We start from the raw sequence: 20,163 nt of genomic DNA, 5'->3' as shown, positions 1-20,163 counted from the left end.
TCTGAATTCTCATTCCTTGTCATGTTCCAGACCTTACGTCAGTATAGTCCTTCCCTCCTGACGCCAGCCTGCGTGAGCTAAAACGCGTGCATTTCGGCCTCCTCTAGTAACACGGTGTTGGCTTCTGCTAACACAAAACAGACCACCATTCTTTTTATTCAAAAGCCGTAGATATCGACTATGTTATGCACCTATCGAACGTAGACGGCCTGTGTAGTTTAAGTCCTAAACGATACGTGTCAACTGAACCCATTACATGCTCGCTCATCTCTGTCACTCCGGTTCACACGTCGAGCAACCTCGCCGGTTGACAAGTCACCTCTGCTTTATAATTGAAAGTTGAGAGAACATCCCTTTCCACGAATTGTGTTTTTATAATAATATTATTTGAATTTCGACGCTTTGAGCGAAGCAGATTCGTTGATTACGTCACTCGAATGACGTTTGGCAGCTGTGACGTACTCTACCGGGAAGACAGCTGAATCTACCTCCTTTCACTCGACTCCTACCACTTTTTATCATCTTTGATTTGGCGAACTTCACAAGATGCTACAGTCACTGGCATTGTCATTAAATTCCTCAAAGCTATTTCGATATTTGGGAAAGCATGCCTTAACCTGTATTTTCATTAGCACTTTCACAAGAAACTCAGAAACAGCTATTTCCTTAACTAGATGAGCGGTGTATCAGTCGTTCTCCTGTAAATGGTACCAAAATCAGCTGCACATATTTCAAGATAAATACAGAGCACCATTTAAGACCTGTGCTGGTAGGAAATTAAAGTCAGATAAAATAGTGTGTTACATGTGAATGCGTTTCCCATTTCCACACACGGTTCCATTTTATTTCCCCGTCGGGAGAAATCGGAAATAGTCGCAGGCCTTCGGTCAAAATTCTGCAATCGCTTGCCTACCTTTGAGATCCTACAGGACTATGGCTCTGAGCACTATGGGACTCAACTGCTGTGGTCATAAGTCCCCTAGAACTTAGAACTACTTAAACCTAACTAACCTAAGGACAGCACACAACACCCAGCCATCACGAGGTAGAGAAAATCCCTGACCCCCGCCGGGAATCGAACCCGGGAACCCGGGCGTGGGAAGCGAGAACGCTACCGCACGACCACGAGATGCGGGCCCTACAGGACTATACCGAACTCCTTTGTTCAACATGAGCGAGCTGTGTTGGCGGTAGCTGTGTGAACAAATCGCAATGTTGCCACACATACCATGTCAGCAATAGATGTATGTTTGGTATTAGGTGTTTCTATATTGGCGGAAAAAAATCACAACACCGAGAAGAAGTTGGTGGCTATAACGCATCGTAGTGCATCTGTAGCAGTAATTGGAGCACCAGTTGGCAGCACACTGACAAAACAAATTGTTACAAATAGGTTACTTCAAGAACAGCTCCGAGCCAGAAGCCTTGTGGTGTGCATTCCACTGACCTCATACCGCGGCCGTTCGCAATTTCAGTGGTGTCAAGCGAGAGCTCATTGGGGGGCAGAATGGAGGACTCTTGTGTTTGCTGATGAAAGCTGGTTCTGTTTCGTTGACAGTGATGACCGCGCATTGTTTTGAAGGCGACCATGTGAGAGCCTGCAACAAACCTCTCTGCGGCCTACACACTGGACCTACACCTGAAGTTAGTGTCTGGGTGCGATTTCGTATGACAGTAGGAGCACTGGTGGTTATCCCACACACTCTGACTGCAAGTTTGCGCACTAGTCTACTGATTCGGCCTGTTGTGCTGGCACTCATGAACAGCATTGCAGGGGGTGTTTTCCAACATGATAACGCCCGCTCCCATACCGCTGTTATAACCCAGCGTGCCGTGGAGAGTGTCGACATGTTGCCTTGGCCTGCTCGATCACCTGATCTGTCTCCAACCGAGCACGTATGACACATCATCGGACGCCAAGTCTAGCATCATCCACGACCAGTATTAATCGTTCCTGTACTAACCGATCAAGTTGAACTGGCATAGAACTCCATCTCACAAACTGCACCTGTACGACACGGTGAATGTACGTTGGAGTTCTTTACTTTAACGTTCTGTTGGTTTTACTGGTTATTAATGTACCAGCTTTTCATATTTGCTATGGCTTATCTTGCGCCTGTAAGATGTGATCTTGTAATGTTAATCAGTCAGATATGTTACCGAAATTTCATTACTCCCCATTAATTATTTTTTGATGTTGCGAATTTTTCCGTCAGTGTTTATGACGCATCTTGGAGGAAATACTTTGCAGAAATGCCACTGTGACAACCGCGCACGATGGCTGCTGCGCGCTGAAGGGAATGCCTCTTCTCGTAGGCAGACTGGAATACGAGGCCTGTAAGAACCCATGCTCCACTCAGGTTATTTCTTGTCCAATGTTTCTGTCTCAATGCTCTCAGCCTGCGCTCTCGACACGGCCTGTGCAGCGCGTTGTCCGCCACACACACACACACACACACTGTGAGCACCGAGCACAGCGCTAACGCCCCGACAACAGGTGCGCCGCTGAATTATGCGCCGGGCCGCGTGCAACCCGCCAGATAGCGCTCAGTGCTCCATTAGGCTGTCACACCTGCGATGTCTGTTCCCGCAGCTGAACGCCGCATCTCGCTGAGTGACCGCGGCGTCTGCAGTTAAGCGCCCAGTGAGCCATCGACGTTAGTCTCCAATACGCATTAACGAATGAGTAGGGGGTAGACAAGAATATGGAAACGCTGAAATCACAACACATTACCAACCCTAAAGGTGCCAGTACACCAAAATGTGGAGCGTTGTGGAGGACTGAACAGAACAGCCGTAAGCGAACAGAATTACACCCAGGAGCTGAACTTAATAAAACAGGTAGCAGAGGAAAATGGTTACAAGCCCCATGTGATAGAGAAATTAAACCAACAAATTTTTAAACAGAAAAGCAACGAACGCATAGCACACACACAGAACCTTACACAACACAGGTCAACACAGCATATAAACAATAACCACATACAAGACACAACTGTGCAACAACACACACAAAACAAAATAACATATACTCATCTACAATAACAAAGTTGTGCACAGAATAAGTAACATATTGAAGAAGCGGGGACGTCGAATAGGACACAGGACAGACAACACAACACAGAAAAACTCAGAACACAGGAGAGTTCTCATGCAACATTTGCCAATCAGCACACACAGGACTATAAAAAGTAACAGCACCCATAGTACATTTGCTGAACACCTATTATCACATAATCACCACCCAGCCACAATAGCAACAGATTTAAAAACAATGAAATCGAACCACAGCCTATACCACAAACTGACAACAGAAGATAATTCCACATACAGAAGGCAATAGCAGAACGCAAACAAGTTTTAAATGAATACAGTACACTCTATAAAGCCACATTATTTAACACATTAAAGGAACTTTGCAGGAAAGCAAGTAGCCGGCCGCGGTGGCCTTGCGGTTCTAGGCGCTGCAGTCCGGAACCGCGGGACTGCTACGGTCGCAGGTTCGAATCCTGTCTCGGGCATGGATGTGAGTCATGTCCTTAGGTTAGTTAGGTTTAAGTAGTTCTAAGTTCTAGGGGACTGATGACCCAAGATGTTAAGTCCCATAGTGCTCAGAGCCATTTGAACCATTTTTGAAAGCAAGTAACACAAACAGCTAAAGGCACACACACACACACACACACACACACACACACACACACACACACACTCGACAGACGGAGACAGAGAGAAAGAGAGAGAGAGAGACTAAAACAAAATTCAAATTCGGCGCCAAACTGTCTCCGCAACAAATGACCCCGACGGGGTTGGGAAACACAACATAGTGCTCACCGCGTTTTGCGTAGTAAAAAGCCGTTTATATGGTGTCACCGCCAGACACCACACTTGCTAGGTGGTAGCTTTTAAATCGGCCTCGGTCCATTAGTATACGACGGACCCGCTTGTCGCCACTATCAGTGATTGCAGACCGAGCGCCACCACACGGCAGGTCTAGAGAGACTTACTAGCACTCGCCCAGTTGTACGGACGACTTAGCTAGCGATGCAACACTGACGAAGCCTCGTTTATTTGCAGAGAAGATAGTTAGCATAGCCTTCAGCTAAGTCAATGGCTATTCTAACTATCTTCTCTGCAAATAAACGAGGCTTCGTCAGTGTTGCATCGCTAGCTAAGTCGTCCGTACAACTGGGCGAGTGCTAGTAAGTCTCTCTAGACCTGCCGTGTGGTGGCGCTCGGTCTGCAATCACTGATAGTGGCGACAAGCGGGTCCGTCGTATACTAATGGACCGCGGCCGATTTAAAAGCTACCACCTAGCAAGTGTGGTGTCTGGCGGTGACACCACAGTTTATAAAAAATGAAATTACAGAAAGTATATTAACATGTATGTGCAGTGCTCTCAGACCGCAAAAAAGAAGCCCAGTGACAACAAAACATGAGTAGTAACAAACACATACGTAAAACATTTTTACATGCCAAAATCCCTTTTTTTTTTAAATCAAGGGATGTCTTAATTCGCCTATGAAATTCATATTCACATCGTTTGGTTTGCAGACGACAAGTTATCAGCGCATCACACCATCCAGTTGGTTCTGCGAAACCTTGTAACTTAAAATCACGGTAACAAGCAAAACGAACAAAAACTTTCTTCTAGGCCTCACTTCCTTAGACCATTTGCAAACTAAAATATGTTCACTTTTTACAGTTTTCAATACACAAATCCACTAATGATGGCAAAGAGATGCTGCAACATGTTTGGGTAAAAAGAAAAAAACAATGTGTTTGCAAAAAGGCGGAACGTATACATTACAATTATGAACAAGCGGTAACACAATACAAGCGAAAGAGAACACTGCCGAGTAAGCACTGAGCGCGCAATCACAAGTGAACGCTGTGTTCTTGCTTATTTGGGGTTAAACTCAAATACATAGTTAAAACTGTGTCTGTCTAAATTTGTGAAAGGAATTTTTCTTCTGTTGTGTGCCTGGAATAGGTCTTGTAAGGTCTGAATTGCTTGGACATGGGCGCACAGTCTCGACAGAGAAGCTGCGCTGCGCAGACATGAGTTAGCGACAGATTTCTCTGTTGATCACGAGGAGAGGAGAGGAGTGGAGACAGACAAATGAGCGCTGGTGTTATATGTGAAGAGTCCAGTTTGGGTTTGGTAACAGTAAGCAGCAGACAATGGAGATTTTTGGGAATTACATTACGGATTAATGAAAGATTTATTGTGGAAAGAAAAATAATTCTTTTTTACACTGGTACGATTATACTGTTTGTGAAGAATGGATTACAGGTTACGTTTTTATTTGCGGCAGCGCTTTCATAATGCAGTATTCTTGGTTCGTCAGACATCCAAATCAGGAATCTTCTTGCTTTTCATTTTTTTTTTTTTTTGTTATCGATCATTATGTGAGAAATGGAAGAATTGCATTTTGAAGTTTTGTTTAAGGAATGATTATGCAAGTGAAGTTCAAGTTTTGTAATTCTTGGATTATAGTTACCTGATTTCAAAGAAATCTTACCTACTATGGAAGTTTCATTAAATGTTATTAAGTCAAATGACATGAGTTGCTATCGAGTTCATTGAATCCAGTCATTGTCCACATCACGGTGAATTAATTTTCAATTTACTTAAATCCACTACCAAACGTTATCAACCGAGAATGATAGCAATTTCTTTAGCGAACGCATTTCATGTTTTCATATCTCAGTACTTAGATTTTGCAGCTCTGTTATCGACAAGCACTTTAATTACGAGAGCAGTCTGCACCGCGTTATCCAACTGTGTGGAAAACAGATACTTTTTTTGAATTACATTTGACTGGGACCAACTTTAGTTTCAAAGTAATCAGTTTTTATCAAAGTTCATAGTCAGATTATGTGAAAGCATTAAGTTTCAGATAGGGCATTATTTTCTTAGAATTCTCGCAGCTGGATTTTTTTAGTCATTTTAGCAGTTGAATTTTCTCAGGAACAATTAGTGTTACGCTAGCAAGAATCAGCTTTAAGACGTGGGTATGCGCACCATTCAAAGCAGGAAGCCCAAATTCTAGCATCTAACAGACAATGTAACGCTCACAACACATCAGTATTACAGATCCATTTTCACTAAGATAAATTAAAACAGATAACTTTCAACAGACGCCATCCGACCTAACGCTACCGTATTGAAATAGCCGTGATGAAAAACAGTGATATCCACACAGTTTTGTATGTATGGCATATGCGCTGTTGGTGATGCAAGAAACGAAAACAAAGCAGCGAAGGACAAGAAAAATACGGGTGTCTGAATTTTTCCAGAAGCGTCATTTACTTGGTGGCTGTGCAGTAGTCACTGAGTTACACCTCCAGACTTCATTAGAACTGTTTAAAAAATTTAGGCGTATGGATTTTCGCTGGCTTCCTCTTGCAAGTGACGGAAGATTGCAAAGCGGGTCACCAGTAGCAGGGAGCAATTTAGGTTGGAGAAAGACTTACACTACACTCCGGTTCTTAGCATCTAGAGATAGTTACACCAGTTGTGACTACACTAGTAACCAAAATTAAAGCAACAAACGGAAATTTTAGAAGGTTAAAGTAGTAACAATGTAAAGAATACCGAATCTAAAAAACCTCAGCAATCATAACCATAGACAAAAATGTTCTTCGTTTTTCCTAACTTACCGGTTCTGCAGACACATTCCGACACTGGTTAATGTGCTCAGTACGGGGTATGGCCACCTCTGCCAGCAATACAGGCATGTCAACGACGGGGCACGCTGTGAATAATGTCATCTGTCGCACGTTGAGGCAATAACGGCCATTCTTCCTGCAGAGCTGCTCACTACTCTTGGAGAGTGGTTGGTGGATGCTCATGTGATGCAACCCCCCTGCCTATTGCATCCCAGACATGCTCTATGGGATTCAAATAGAGGGAGCCAGCTGGCCACGCCATGCGTCAGAGTCTTCTGTTTCCAAGAAAACATCAACCACCCTTGCTCCACGAGGTTGAGCGTCATCGTCTGTCAGTACGAAGTACGGGCCCACACCACCTCGCAACAATCGCACATGAGGTCCCAAAATGTTGTCACGGTACCCGACGGCAGTTGCACCTTGCCGATTCTCACATACAATTTGATGCAGACGTGTTCGAGTGATCAACATAATCCCTGCCCACACCATTAGGATTCCTCTTCGATTTCGGACTCTTTCCACAATGTTTAATTTTTGAAATCGTGTTTCAAGCTCCCTCCGGATGCGAATCTGTGTAGAATCACTCTCCATATCAAATCGGGACTCATCTGTGAAGTTCACATTGGCGCACTGTTAGACCATGCAGGTGGCATGTTGACGACTCCACTCTTAGAGTTTCCCTTCCGTGAGGAAGCGCCAGAGGCAGACATACTGCAGGTCTCCGACGATGAAGCTCACTTTGCCGAATCTTTCTGCACACAGTTTCCGTCGATACAACACGTTCAGAGGATGCTTCGATGTCGGATGCCAGTTACCGTGTAGTACCGAGGCGGTGCCGTCGTGCCCTCAGAGCCAGATGAAGGTCCTCTCTTCTGACGTCACACGGGGTCGGCCCTGCCCTGGTCTCACGGATACAGTTTCGGTCTCTATAAGCTGTCACCACACCCGAGGAACAACAGAACGATTGACATCACGCCATCGGACCACATCAGTTTCCGACTGACCTGCCTCCATTCTTCCCATGGGCATCCACCGCAAAGAGGATTGTGAATGTGGGACTTCCCAGCAAACGCTACCCCTGACGTCATCGTTGGCGTGGTTGTCCGTTGACCGGAATGTTATCTTTCCTTCAGAACACGATCGTACGGACATCTGTCGACAGTTTCTATGACTATATCGTGATTTAGACACAGGAAGGAGAAACAGCGGTTTGTGGCCTTAATTTTGGACACCAGTGTATTTACTTCGCTTTTCAGGAACTGAAGGTTGCAATACTACATGCGAAGCACTCAAGCATTATAATTTTAATAAATACGATTAATGTAAAGTAAAAATATACAAATGAACTATCATAGCGGTAAACTGTCTGTTACTTTATTTTTTAAAAATTCTGCTTTGTGGTGTTTATGGAGGAAGATAAAAACTTGTATACATTTATATATGCATACACCTACTGAATATTGTAATAAACTAGTGATTAATATACTACTGTGTGAAGCTACGAAAAATGTCGTCTTCTCCTTCGCATCATCATGCAGAATTAAAAGTATCTCCGCAATTTCTTGCCAACTGTAAGGTTGTTTTTTTTTTTTTTTGTTTAGAATTTTAAATTGAGGAATCCCTGGACGACACAAGCTCGTCAGAGGCCGGCGTCCTTCAGTGAGAAGTATAAAAAAATGGTTCAAATGGCTCTGAGGACTATGGGACTTAACTTCCGAGGTCATCAGTCCCATAGAACTTAGAACAACTTAAACCTAACTAACCTAAGGACATCGCACACCCATGCCGGAGGCATGATTCGAACCTGCGACCGTAGCGATCGTGCGGTTTCAGACTGTAGCGCCTAGAACCGCTCGGCCACCCGGCCGGCAGTGAGAAGTATCACATAATCACCTGTACTGTCCGCCTCCACAGCTGAGTGGTCAGTGCGGCAGAACGGTATGCGAGGGGACCAGGTTCGATTCCCGGCTGATTCGGAGATTTCCTCCGCTCGAGGACTTGATGTGTTATATTCTTTATCGCATCATCCTCGTCGACACACAGGTCGCCGAAGTGGCGTCAAGTAAAAAGATTTGCGCCAGGCGACCGGTCTACCCGACGGGAGGCGTTAGCCATCATATGCCCATTCTATTCAACAACAATAAGTTTCGATGTCGCGTATGAAAATTATGTGTCGGTGAAGGCTGACGACCTCTGTGCTGTTCACACCACAGCGAGCGCCGAAACAGAATGAACGCAAACTTCCTTTTGATCATTCGCTCCAAGACCGACAGCCAGAAGATCACGACCGAACACTTGCAAATGCCAAAGGAACATGGACGAACGTTGCTTAGGTTTCCTACACCGTATTAACATGCCAGTATGCCCAAGCGAACACAGAGGGCGAGCATTAGCGAAAAGAATATTCTCTTTGGTGTAACGGAGCTCACCTGCAGTCCGAGAAAGTAGCTACACTTCGTCGGATTCCAAGTGTGCTCGGTTGTTGGACAGTTTTCGAAGAAAGCCCCGAATAACTAATTCGCGGTCTCCAGATACTGATGGCTCCAGTACGCGAATATTGACACACCTCAGTATCCATACGTGGAGTGCATACAGGGCCTTAAGATGGCGTATTGAAAAGCTGAAACCGGTTGTCAAAATAATATAACTCTTCAAAACGTACGGCTGTTTCGCGATTTTTCTTGATAAAAAAATCACTTTCTTCCGTTGCTCGGTAGTCTAGGCTTTATGATTTTGGCACCACGTTTTCCTGTTAGGGCATTTGCATCACTGGCGAGTGGTTTTGGAATTCGAGTTCGCCCTGCAGTTGCCTGCTTACGGAGCTCCCTTCGTGCTGTTGTGGTGGTGGCAGGTTCAGCGAGTGCGCCATCCAGTTGTGCAGTGACGTCTGCAGCTATCGACCTCTTGTTTTTCGTCACAGTCCTCTTCAGTCACCGTCTGACACGATCAATCGACACATACTTTCATCTGTGTTGTGGCTTAGAGGATGGTTCGTTCCGCTTTCCTCGAATGCGGTAGAAATCTTCGATGTGGTGCCTCTTGAAACACAGAACACTTCGGCTCTCTTGATTACGGAATCACCCACCATACGGGCACCAACAATTAGCTCCGCAATAAAGCAGCCACAACTGCACAGGACTCTGTTCTGACCACGGCTGACACTTGTAGCGTGTTGACGACACTGCTCGGGTGCCTCTCCTTGTCAAACACAACGGTTCACGTTTCCTCTGGTGTTTGCTTTACTGAGCTGGTTTCCACATTCCCATCATCTGTGTACGTTTACATATACCGCGGTACTACCAAATGACTGTGCCGACGTCTTGCATTCAAGTCTGCAAACCACTATATTTCGGAGGGGACTTCTTGCCAATAATATAAATTTGTTGTCCTGCACCAATCGCGTATTGAGCGACGGAAACGTGCCCTGTATTTGCCTGCGTATGCTCCCAAATTCGTCTTACCTTAGTTTCATGACCCCTACGAGACGCAACGTGACACCTGAACGATGTCTTTTTCGAATACAGATACTGGAAATGCTGTAGGGTTGCGCGATATCTACATCGTCTTCCATTTATAGATTCCCATTTACGGTTCCCCAAACGATTTTGTTATACTTTCATATGGGCCACACCGATCTGTTACGATGTCTCTGAACTTCTTCGATATTATGTGATTCTTCAGTTTCTCCCGGCGTATTTCTTGCTGTAATAGTCCACGGGTGTACTTCCGGTCCACAGTGTCAGACATGTCACCGAAACATTGTGCCCGTTGGACACTGTGGACCAGCAGTACACCCGTGGACTGTTCTTTGATATTAACTGCCATGCCTACTTCCCCATGCTGAAACAATAGTCTACAATTGATCGCATTAATGTCTCATAAGCGATTTCCGTTACTGCACTGCGATTCTCAAAACCCTTCCACCGAATCTTAGTTTTTGTTGCGCATACCCTAATAATGACTTTACGTGATGCTATCATTTCATATCGCTTCTTAGTATTTCCCATAAATGCTTGTACGATACATGTGCTGAAGATGTCCACAGCTCTTCTTATAAACGGCTGCTTTCGATTCCTTTTTCTTCGTTGTAGGCATTACCTAAAATTTACCTGCAGTAAAAAAGAGAGCTGTCGTTCATTACAAGTGGACATTTAGTCCAAATCATTTTGCATATCCTTACAGTCGTCCAACGACTATACTTTCTTGATGATACCATGGTTGTTAACTACTTTAGTTTCTTTCACGACTGTCATAAATTCTGGCTGAAGCATTGGTTTTCTATTACAGTTAATTTGGTTTTCGGGGATAAATTCCACACAGAATCAGAGATTGATAAACGCTTAAATATTTACGCGGAATTACTGACCGCGCCATTAACCCAGCCCTCAACTACACCTTCATGAATATACGTTACTCATTTTAATTTTCCAATCTACACTCGTCTGAGGGGAACATTTAAAATACGTTAACGTCAAAATAAAGCGTTCGTTCCCCCTTGGCGCGAAACATGGGGAGAGGCGCGATTAGAAGCAAAGAAATGTTTTTTCTGTAAGGGGAGCTCCATACGGAAATCAGGATACTTAAGATCTGAATGAAAAAAATCACGAATCCCAAGAATACGAACAATACCTGCTGTTTCGTTTCGCTTTCGGATGTATCTCTTTTGCATTCAACGAATTCCAATTGGCGCTAAATCAAGAAACAGTCCGTATAATGCAGGAGTATTCCAGAGAATTCATAAATATATTCATAAATAAAATCCAATTTGCATCATTCTCCTTTAGATTTCCATTGGTTACGAATATCACTCCTAATGAGTTACGAGATTACTACAGGAGTGGGGGGAATGTTTCATCTGAACTCCTCTCTCCGTAATGGGTCGGACTAGAGCACAAGAAACACGTTTCGCAACGGATAGGCAAACACGAACAGAGGTAGATATTGTTACATACACTTTAGAACGTGAAATAATGGAAAATAATGATTCGTGTTTGACTTGTTTACAGAAGTCGTAGTTTTAAATTAATCATACACTTGGACAATTGCTGTGTCTTCTTCTCTAAACTAAACACAAATATGCATATTTGAATGAAATGCGTTTGTTAACACTGTAGCAGTTTTTTGAAGCTAAGATTCGTGTGTTGTTTCCATTTACAAATCACATCACCAACGTCACCAAGCTACGCTGTAAAGCCTTGATTAAGATAAAATTTGTTAAAAAAGACGTTAACAATTTATGAACAGCCTGCTATGCCACACAGGGTACATCCCGAAACGTTTAGAATTTTCGAAAGTCAAAAAGAGTACTTTTGTGTGACAACGCCAGGTATTCTGACGGTGACTGACGACAGGTAAACTATAGCCAGAATGTCACATTTTGTATGCGCCTCCCAACTACCGAGATGGATCCTATTTATGGAAGCCAGGGAACTTCAATTATGCCAAAGTATATGTGTTGTTGCTGGAACATAATTTACACGCGTGGCTAATCCACTTTGAAGGCCCGACACAAACACGCAGCGGGCGCAGCTCGGCTGCAGCAAACAGACACGTAAATGAATTATTGGACGTCCACGTTATCACCGCAGCGCACACAGGACACATCAGATTGAATTAGAACTGATGTACTGGAACATACGTAAGTCAGCTGTTGCACTAAACACTCCCTTTTCGATAACAAGGTGGAAAGTAGCGTTTCGTCTGGTTCAGATTTTTGCAAGTGTAAAAATCGTCAGTATTAACTGTATGCATTTTATCAATTCAAGTCCCCAGCTGCGTTATTCTGTTTTCATGTGAAGACTAATCTCAGGAACTGCTGTAGAGGTTTTGATACGGTTTTCAGTACTGCCTGTAGATTTACCGATTCACAGAAAGGTTTGCGAGTACGATATCTTACCGCTACGGCAGACCCCTCGTCGGGCTGCACATAATTAAGATTTCCCGGTGCGAAGCCGAAGCCGGCACTGGTCGCCAATAATTATTCAATAAAGGGGAAAATATATGTTATTACTTAAAAATGGTTCATCACAAAATTACCACATCATGGTGATTTTATAATGAGCGTACATCATATCTACGCAATGAAACAATTTGGAAGGGGATGGGATGCACTATGTTTGAGACTATTAACCTAATTTTCAAGTTTTGATGTAAGTGAGTATGTACCAATGAAATTACACAGAAATATCGTTGAGCGGCATGTAGGTTATACAGGGCTATTCCAAAACATGAACCCAATTTAATTAATTTGTATTTCAAGACACATATATGGGACATGAATAGTCTCCTTGTCCAAGGAAAGAGAAAGGTCTAAAGTTTTGTTTTCTTGACCACTAGTAGCGTAAACGGCCGCTAGGCCGGTGATGTTGCTGTAAAGGCTGCTAGGTCGGTGGCAGTTGCATAAACGGCCGCCAGGGTACTCATGCCAAAAGGCAGTTTGAGTAGGTTACGATGCAGCAGAAGGTTTTCTGCATTCATGAGTTCAAAGGAAGTGAGTTGGCAGTTGCATTGTAGCGGGCATTTCGTTTCCGATTCGGAAATGAACTACCAACTAGGAAAAGTATGAACTGTTGGTTTAAGCAGTTTCAACAAACTGGATGTCTCTGCAGAGGAAAAAGCCTGCGTTGACCTCGAGCTTGGACATGCTGGAACAATGGCTTTTTCCTCAACTTACCGAAGTTTCACATCACTTTATTTCCCAACAGAGGGAGCTCCACTCCATTGGTATCGTCATACATGAGAAGTTTAAATCATCTCCTGCCTCACGACTGGATAGGTCACATGGGAAATCAAGACTGGCTCTGCACATTTGGCCACAGAGGTCTCCTGATCTAACTCCCTGTTACTTCCTCTTGTAGGGTTATGTTAAGGAGTCTGTTGACGTCCCACCAACAAATCTGGCCAATCTTTGAACAAATACTATCGTTTATCTACACTCTTGGAAAATGAAAACAGAACATGAATTTGTCGACCCAACGGAGGGAAATTTTATTGACACACTCTTGGGGACGTATACCACACACGATCACAAGAAAAAGGAATACCCACGTGAGTAAAGTCAACAGAGCGTGCGCAATGTCGGCGCTTGTACTGTGTATACCGTCCTTTTGCAGCAATGCAGGCTGCAATTCTCCCATGAAGACGATCGCAGAGCTGCCGAATGTAGTCTTGAGGAATGGCCTGCCATGCAGTGTCCACCTGGTGCCTCAGCTGGGCCAGATTCCGAGCCAGTCGTGCAGCCCGCACAAGATAGTGTTTCATCCGGTCCCAAACATGCTCAATGGGGGACGGATCTGGGAATCGTGCTGGCCAGGGTAGTTGGCGTACGACTTGAAGAGTACGTTGGGTGGCACGGGAGACATGTGGACGTGCATTGTCCTGTTGGGAAAGCACGGCTCCTTCTTGGTGCATGAACGATAACAAGACCGTTTGAATAACGGTTTCAGTGTACCGTTCACTGTTCAATGTTCCCTCTACTATCACCAGTGGAGAACGGCCAGTGTAGGATATGGCTCTCCACACCATGGGTCCGGGTTTTAGTCCTGTGCTCCTCCGTCGTACACACTCCAGATTTTGGCGTTCCTCTGCACGACGCCACACACGCGTGCGACCGTCACTGGCACCAAGGCAAAGCGAGTCTCATCACTGAAGACACACGTCTCCACTCGTCCTCGCACAAACGCCTATCGTGACACCACTGGAGGCGGGCTGAGCGATGGGGCGTGAGCGGAAGACGCCCTAACGGCACGCGGGATCGTAGCCCTGCTTCACGGAGACCGTTGCGATTGGTTCTCGATGACACCCCTGGAGCAACAGTGTCCCTAATTTGTTGCGAAGTGACGGTGCGGTCCTGTACGGCACTTCGTAAGATGCGACGGTCTTGGCGTGCCTCTGTGGGTCGCCGCTGTCCGGACCCAGGTCGACGGACATGTGCACCTTCTGCTGACCACTGGCGACAACATCGATACACTGTGGAGACCTCTCGCCCCACGCATTGCTCAGTTTTGCGGTATGTCCATCCGGCCTCCCGCAGGCCCACTATACACCCTCGCTCAAACTACATCAGTTGCACAAAGGGTTCACGTACACAGTGTCGCGGCATGCTGACAATGTTGAAGACACACAATGAGCTCCGTATAGCACGGTAGACTGGCTACCACTGGCTCTGGCGGTGAACAACCGCTGAGCAGCTTGCAACATTCCACGGTTGATAACGCAGTTCCTGGTATGTCAGCAGTGTGGCGCGTTTGATCATTGCATGCACTGCCCTCTCATAGTCACTTGTGTCTATGTCTTCTTTTTCCATTTTCCAGGAGTGTATTTCCTTTTCAAATTGGACAGGATACTAACAAATGTTTTGGAAAAAAGCTAATCAGATTTCAATGTATGTTTAAAGCATTCATATTTATGTCCCAGAAACAAACCTAATAATATACGAGATTAAAGTTTTATGCGAGTATGGCCTTTTCACTTCCCTTAAACGCAGCGAAAATTGTGTGAAAAGAAAGGAAGAAAGAACTTTAATTCAATAGAGGACACCCAAATCCAGTTTTCGAGAAGAAAAAGAGGTTGCTATAGTACAGAACATGTAAGAAGTGGTTCCAGGGATAGCACAGTCGGAGATAGTTCAGCAGAAAATAAACAGGTACCGAAATAACTGATATCTACACATACCAAGGATGGACAAATAAAGGCGTCCCAGATTAGTTTTAGATAGAGAGAAACACAGGAAGACTTACGAACAGATGAAAGAAGTTTATGAAAGAAGTTAGGAGGAGAGCTTCTGTAAAGTTCGGAAAGTAGGAGACGAGGTACTGGCAGAACTAAAGCTGTGAGGACGGGGCGTGAGTCGTGCTTGGGTAGCTCAGATGGTAGAGCACTTGCCCGCGAAAGGCAAAGGTCCTGAGTTCGAGTCTCGGTCCGGCACACAGTTTTAATCTGCCAGGAAGTTTCACGAAAGGAGGACTACACCAGTACAAGGGGAAAGGGGGCTTATTGTGTTGTAAGCAAAGAAGCAGTGACAGCAGAATCGATCTGTGAGGAGGAAGATTTCAACCCATTTAGAGCTGCTCATAGTGACTGTTGGTGGTGTGATCGTCCAGTGGAAACGTGAACGAACTGTCAGTGCTAAACCAAGATCAGGCGTATCTCACGTACTGACAAATAAGGGCCCATCGAGCATTGCTGGCGGTGCTTGCAAAATATCGCACGAAATCAGCTGATGGAATCACTCGTGGGTGTCAAAGTGGTACCAGTAGTCCAGCTAGCAGAATGACTATCCGTAAGCACTTAAAGATAACGATGTAGAGTGGTTGAGCAGTTCCTCATAGCCCACACATTTTGATAGCCAGTTCTGAGCGACGTTTGAGGTGGTTTAAAAAGGGACGAATGGAAACGATTGAACTGGAGTGGCGAATCACATTCTACCCTGTGGCTATCCAATAGAAGGAGCTGGTTTTGGTCAATGCCTGGAAAATGATAGCTGCCATCATGTGTAACGTGAACAATGAAGTACAGAGGAGGCTATGAGAGAGATTTTTGTGGTTAGAGTGTGGTCCCCTTATTGCGCTTTAGAAATCACTAAGTTCAGATGAATGTGATTACATTTTAAAGCCTCATATACTGCCTTTACAGTTCGTAGACGATGATTATTTATATCAAGTCAGCATGATAATCCATGCTGTTATAAAGCATCATCTGGGAGGCAATGGTTTTTGGACGTTACCATTCCCAAATGGGCTGACCTTGTCAGAGTCCCAACCAGAACCTCATCGGCTTCCTCTAGGATAGGGTTCAACGTTGACTTCACTCCATTTCGACACCATTAGCTTCACTGGTTTGAATCCTTTAGGAAGAATTGGCTGCGGTTCCTCCTCAGACATTGAGACACCTGTTTGATAGCGTCCCAAACAGAGTTCAAGTCATCATAAAGGAGAAGGATGATCACACTCTCATACTAATGTCCACTAATATGTGTCCAGCGGCTTTTCATCGGAAAGCGAATATACTGTAGGACACATATTTCTTTTACAGAACGATAAAGAAATGGAATCTCGTCTGGTCGAATGCAACTAACGCAACGGATACTACATTGAGAAAAGACTATTACGAAATAAATTTTATTACCTTGTATTCAGTCAGATTTTTTACAATAGCGATATTGTCAGGATGAGAAGTGCTAGGCCTGAAACACATTTCAACCCTTCTGGTTACGTCGAAAGTTTGTGATCGGTTTCTCCTTACGGCGACGATTCTCACTAGGACGAAAGGTCGTCACTGCGTGCGACAGCAGCGCCGCGTCGCGGCAGTAAGCCGAACGAAGCGAACCGCAATTACGCAGCCACAATTAATGGTCTTTGTCGCGGCTGCCTCCGGGACGAAACGAACGCGCGTCGTGACAGGCAAGTAAAATGAAAATAAACCCGAGGAAGGAATGAAAGAGATGCTGGCGGGCGGCCGTAATTAACGACGGGACTTCTCATTTCGCCTTACAGCAAATGAGTGGTGGAATGGGACAACGAATCGAGAGAAGCATATCGCCACCGTCGATGTCAGAGTAAGGTAGATGAACTCAAAGGCTGTGAACTGAGAAGTATCTGCAACTGAGGAATGGAAGCGGAATGTTTAGCCACCGAATCAGTTATCCAGAAACTGTAAAACCATTTAACGGTGGCCAGTAATAACGAAGACAGCTTCAATATCATTGATCTGAAGAGAATATCCGACGAGATGCAAAATTTGTTTATAGCCTGGATCTGTTTCCTGGTGGTGCCCGTTCAGATACTATTTCGGGGATCCTGAGTATTGGTTATTAATGGGGGACTCTTGGCAGGTTGGACAAACAACATGCATTGAACAGCGGTGTGTTTCGTCATGGGACTGTTTAGTCGACACGAGAATATTAAATCAATGCTCAATTAGATCAAATGGCAGACGTTACAAGAGAGACGTTGTTCACCACGGAGAGGTTTACTACCGAAATTACGAGAGACAACATTCCAGGAAGAGTCAGACAACATAGCATTTCCTCCCCTACACGTATCGCGAAATGAACACACCCCTAAAATATCAGAAATTAGAGCTAATACGGAAGTAGGTGATATTTATTTATTTATTTATTTCTACTTCACATTACAACCTGTTACCTAATACGGAGGTTTGGCGGCATCAGCCTTCTCACACTTCATGCAGGTATGGAAGAGTGGAACCGGTTCAATAAGTATTCTCCTGCGAATAATGTAACGTGATTTGTGGAGACTAGGCACATGTGTAGACACTGCGACTTCCCATCATCATTCGTGACCAAAGTCAACACGAACTGTTCAGGAAGTTCACAATGGTTCAAATGGCTCAGAGCACTATGGGACTTAACATCTGAGGTCATCAGTCCCCTAGAACTTAGAACTACTTAAACCTAACTAACCTAAGGACATCACACACATCCATGCCCGAGGCAGGATTCGAACCTGCGACCGTAGCGGTCGCGCAGTTCCAGACTGAAGCGCCTAGAACCGCTCGGCCACACCGGCCGGCTTGTTCAAGAAGTGTCAGCTACTTCTTCACTAATTATTTCCAAAATTGAGTTCCAACTTCATCTGAAATCACGATAATCGAGAAGTAACAGGATGTTAAATGTGCTAGTAACAAAGTGAAGTAAGAAATAGAAAGAAGAAATGGTAAGCAAATACACGAAAAACTTCTTGAATAGAGATATTTTTAAGCTATTTTGCAATGATAATCCCATAAAAGGATCATTATGTTGAAGTTTAACCACTAAATCTTTCTTGTCGAATTTGTTGTGTTAAATGTTGGCATTGCACTTTCCACGTTCGTTCTCCATAGTGGTCCGACATTTCGACAATTTCCAACGTTGCCTCCGCCAGGAAAGAAAGTCACTGTTGAGGCAGTGATGGATTCACACACTTGATGTAGCGGTGCCCGTTGCGAACACGGATTACATAGCCATGACGTCGGAGTCCTAGTTGCTTAAAGTATTCCCTGTCAGTGTGACATTAGTTGCGCGGGCAGTCGGTGGTGGCGCACCTCGTCTGATCCCTACTTGCTCTAGCAAAAGCAACTTGTCTCGATCCTACTTACAGGCGTGACTCAAGCAGTCAGTCTGAACATAGATTAATCAAAGGTTATCATGGGGATAGACAGGGTTGTTATGATTAAACTTTCGCTACTTGAGAGGGCTCCCATGAAAAAGAGTGCTCACAGGACAATGAAATTTGGGTAACATTTTTAAGGCCATGCAGAAGAGAAATATCGTGTTGTGTCTAGACAAGACAGCCTAGACACAATGAGAGGAAGCCGAAAGGCACGCGCTAAGCCAAAGCAGGATGGCGTGAGGTCTGAAACAGGATACGTAATGAATGCTATAAAGAAAAGTACGTAGCTTCCGGAATACTTAACTTTAATCCATCCTTTTGGTACATCTGGAGATTGTGGCGATACAAGTGAGACTCTTTAGATACATGCAATGTTACTAATGGCGCCTTGCTAGGTCGTAGCCATGGACTTAGCTGAAGGCTATTCTAACTATCTGCTCTGCAAATGAGCGAGGCTTCGTCAGTGTAGTCGCTAGCAAAGTCGTCCGTACAACTGGGGCGAGTACTAGTCCGTATCTCGAGACCTGCCTTGTGGTGGCGCTCGGTCTGCGATCACACAGTGGCGACACGCGGGTCCGACATGTACTGATGGACCGCGGCCGATTTAAAACTACCACCTAGCAAGTGTGGTGTCTGGCGGTGACACCACATATCGAATAAACCATTGAATGAAACACATTTTCATTCCTACGTGAGAGTGTAACATTTCTTAGCTGCGTACCATACTCACATTCCAGATTACAAATGTTTTTCAGTGTGACGGCCATCTACATGCACGACAGGCTGGAACCGCTCTATTGCTGCCCAAAACATCTCGGGTGGGATGTTGGCTACCTCCCCCGCTATGCTCTTCTTCAATCTCCGACGTGTGTTAGTGTCCCACTGAGAAACCCGTCCGACAGGTAAGCCCACAGCCAGATCACACGGCTTGAAATATGGTGATCTCGGTGGTCTCGCTATTTGGAACAATCGGCCAATGATTCGGTTATCTCCAAATATGTTACGCAGTAACTGAGTGACGGCGCGAGAAGTGTCAGGTGGAGCTCTATCGTGCATAGAAATAGTTGACTCTAAAGAACCTCTCTCCTGTAGAGCAAGAATCCACGTAGGTGTTGCAGATCACAGTAACGTGTGGCGTTCACGCTGCGTGTCCCTAATTCTCGGGGTCCGAGTTGCTCAAAGAAAAATGGACCAATAATGAACTGTCTCTCATCCTCTCCGCGAGCAAACTTAGCATTTCTTCTTTTAAAATGTGTAAAATTAAATAAATATGTTTTTTAGTTTACTGCGAATATTACTTTTTGAAGCACGATAAACATTTTCTTTGTTTAATTACAAAGAGTGGGGATAATATGGAAAATGTTCTCAAACATAATTTTG

This window comes from Schistocerca americana, chromosome 3 (assembly GCF_021461395.2).
Source record: "Schistocerca americana isolate TAMUIC-IGC-003095 chromosome 3, iqSchAmer2.1, whole genome shotgun sequence".
Taxonomy (NCBI): Eukaryota; Metazoa; Arthropoda; class Insecta; order Orthoptera; family Acrididae; genus Schistocerca; species Schistocerca americana.
The sequence above is the reverse complement of the archived record's forward strand: the minus strand, read 5'-3'. Positions refer to the sequence as shown.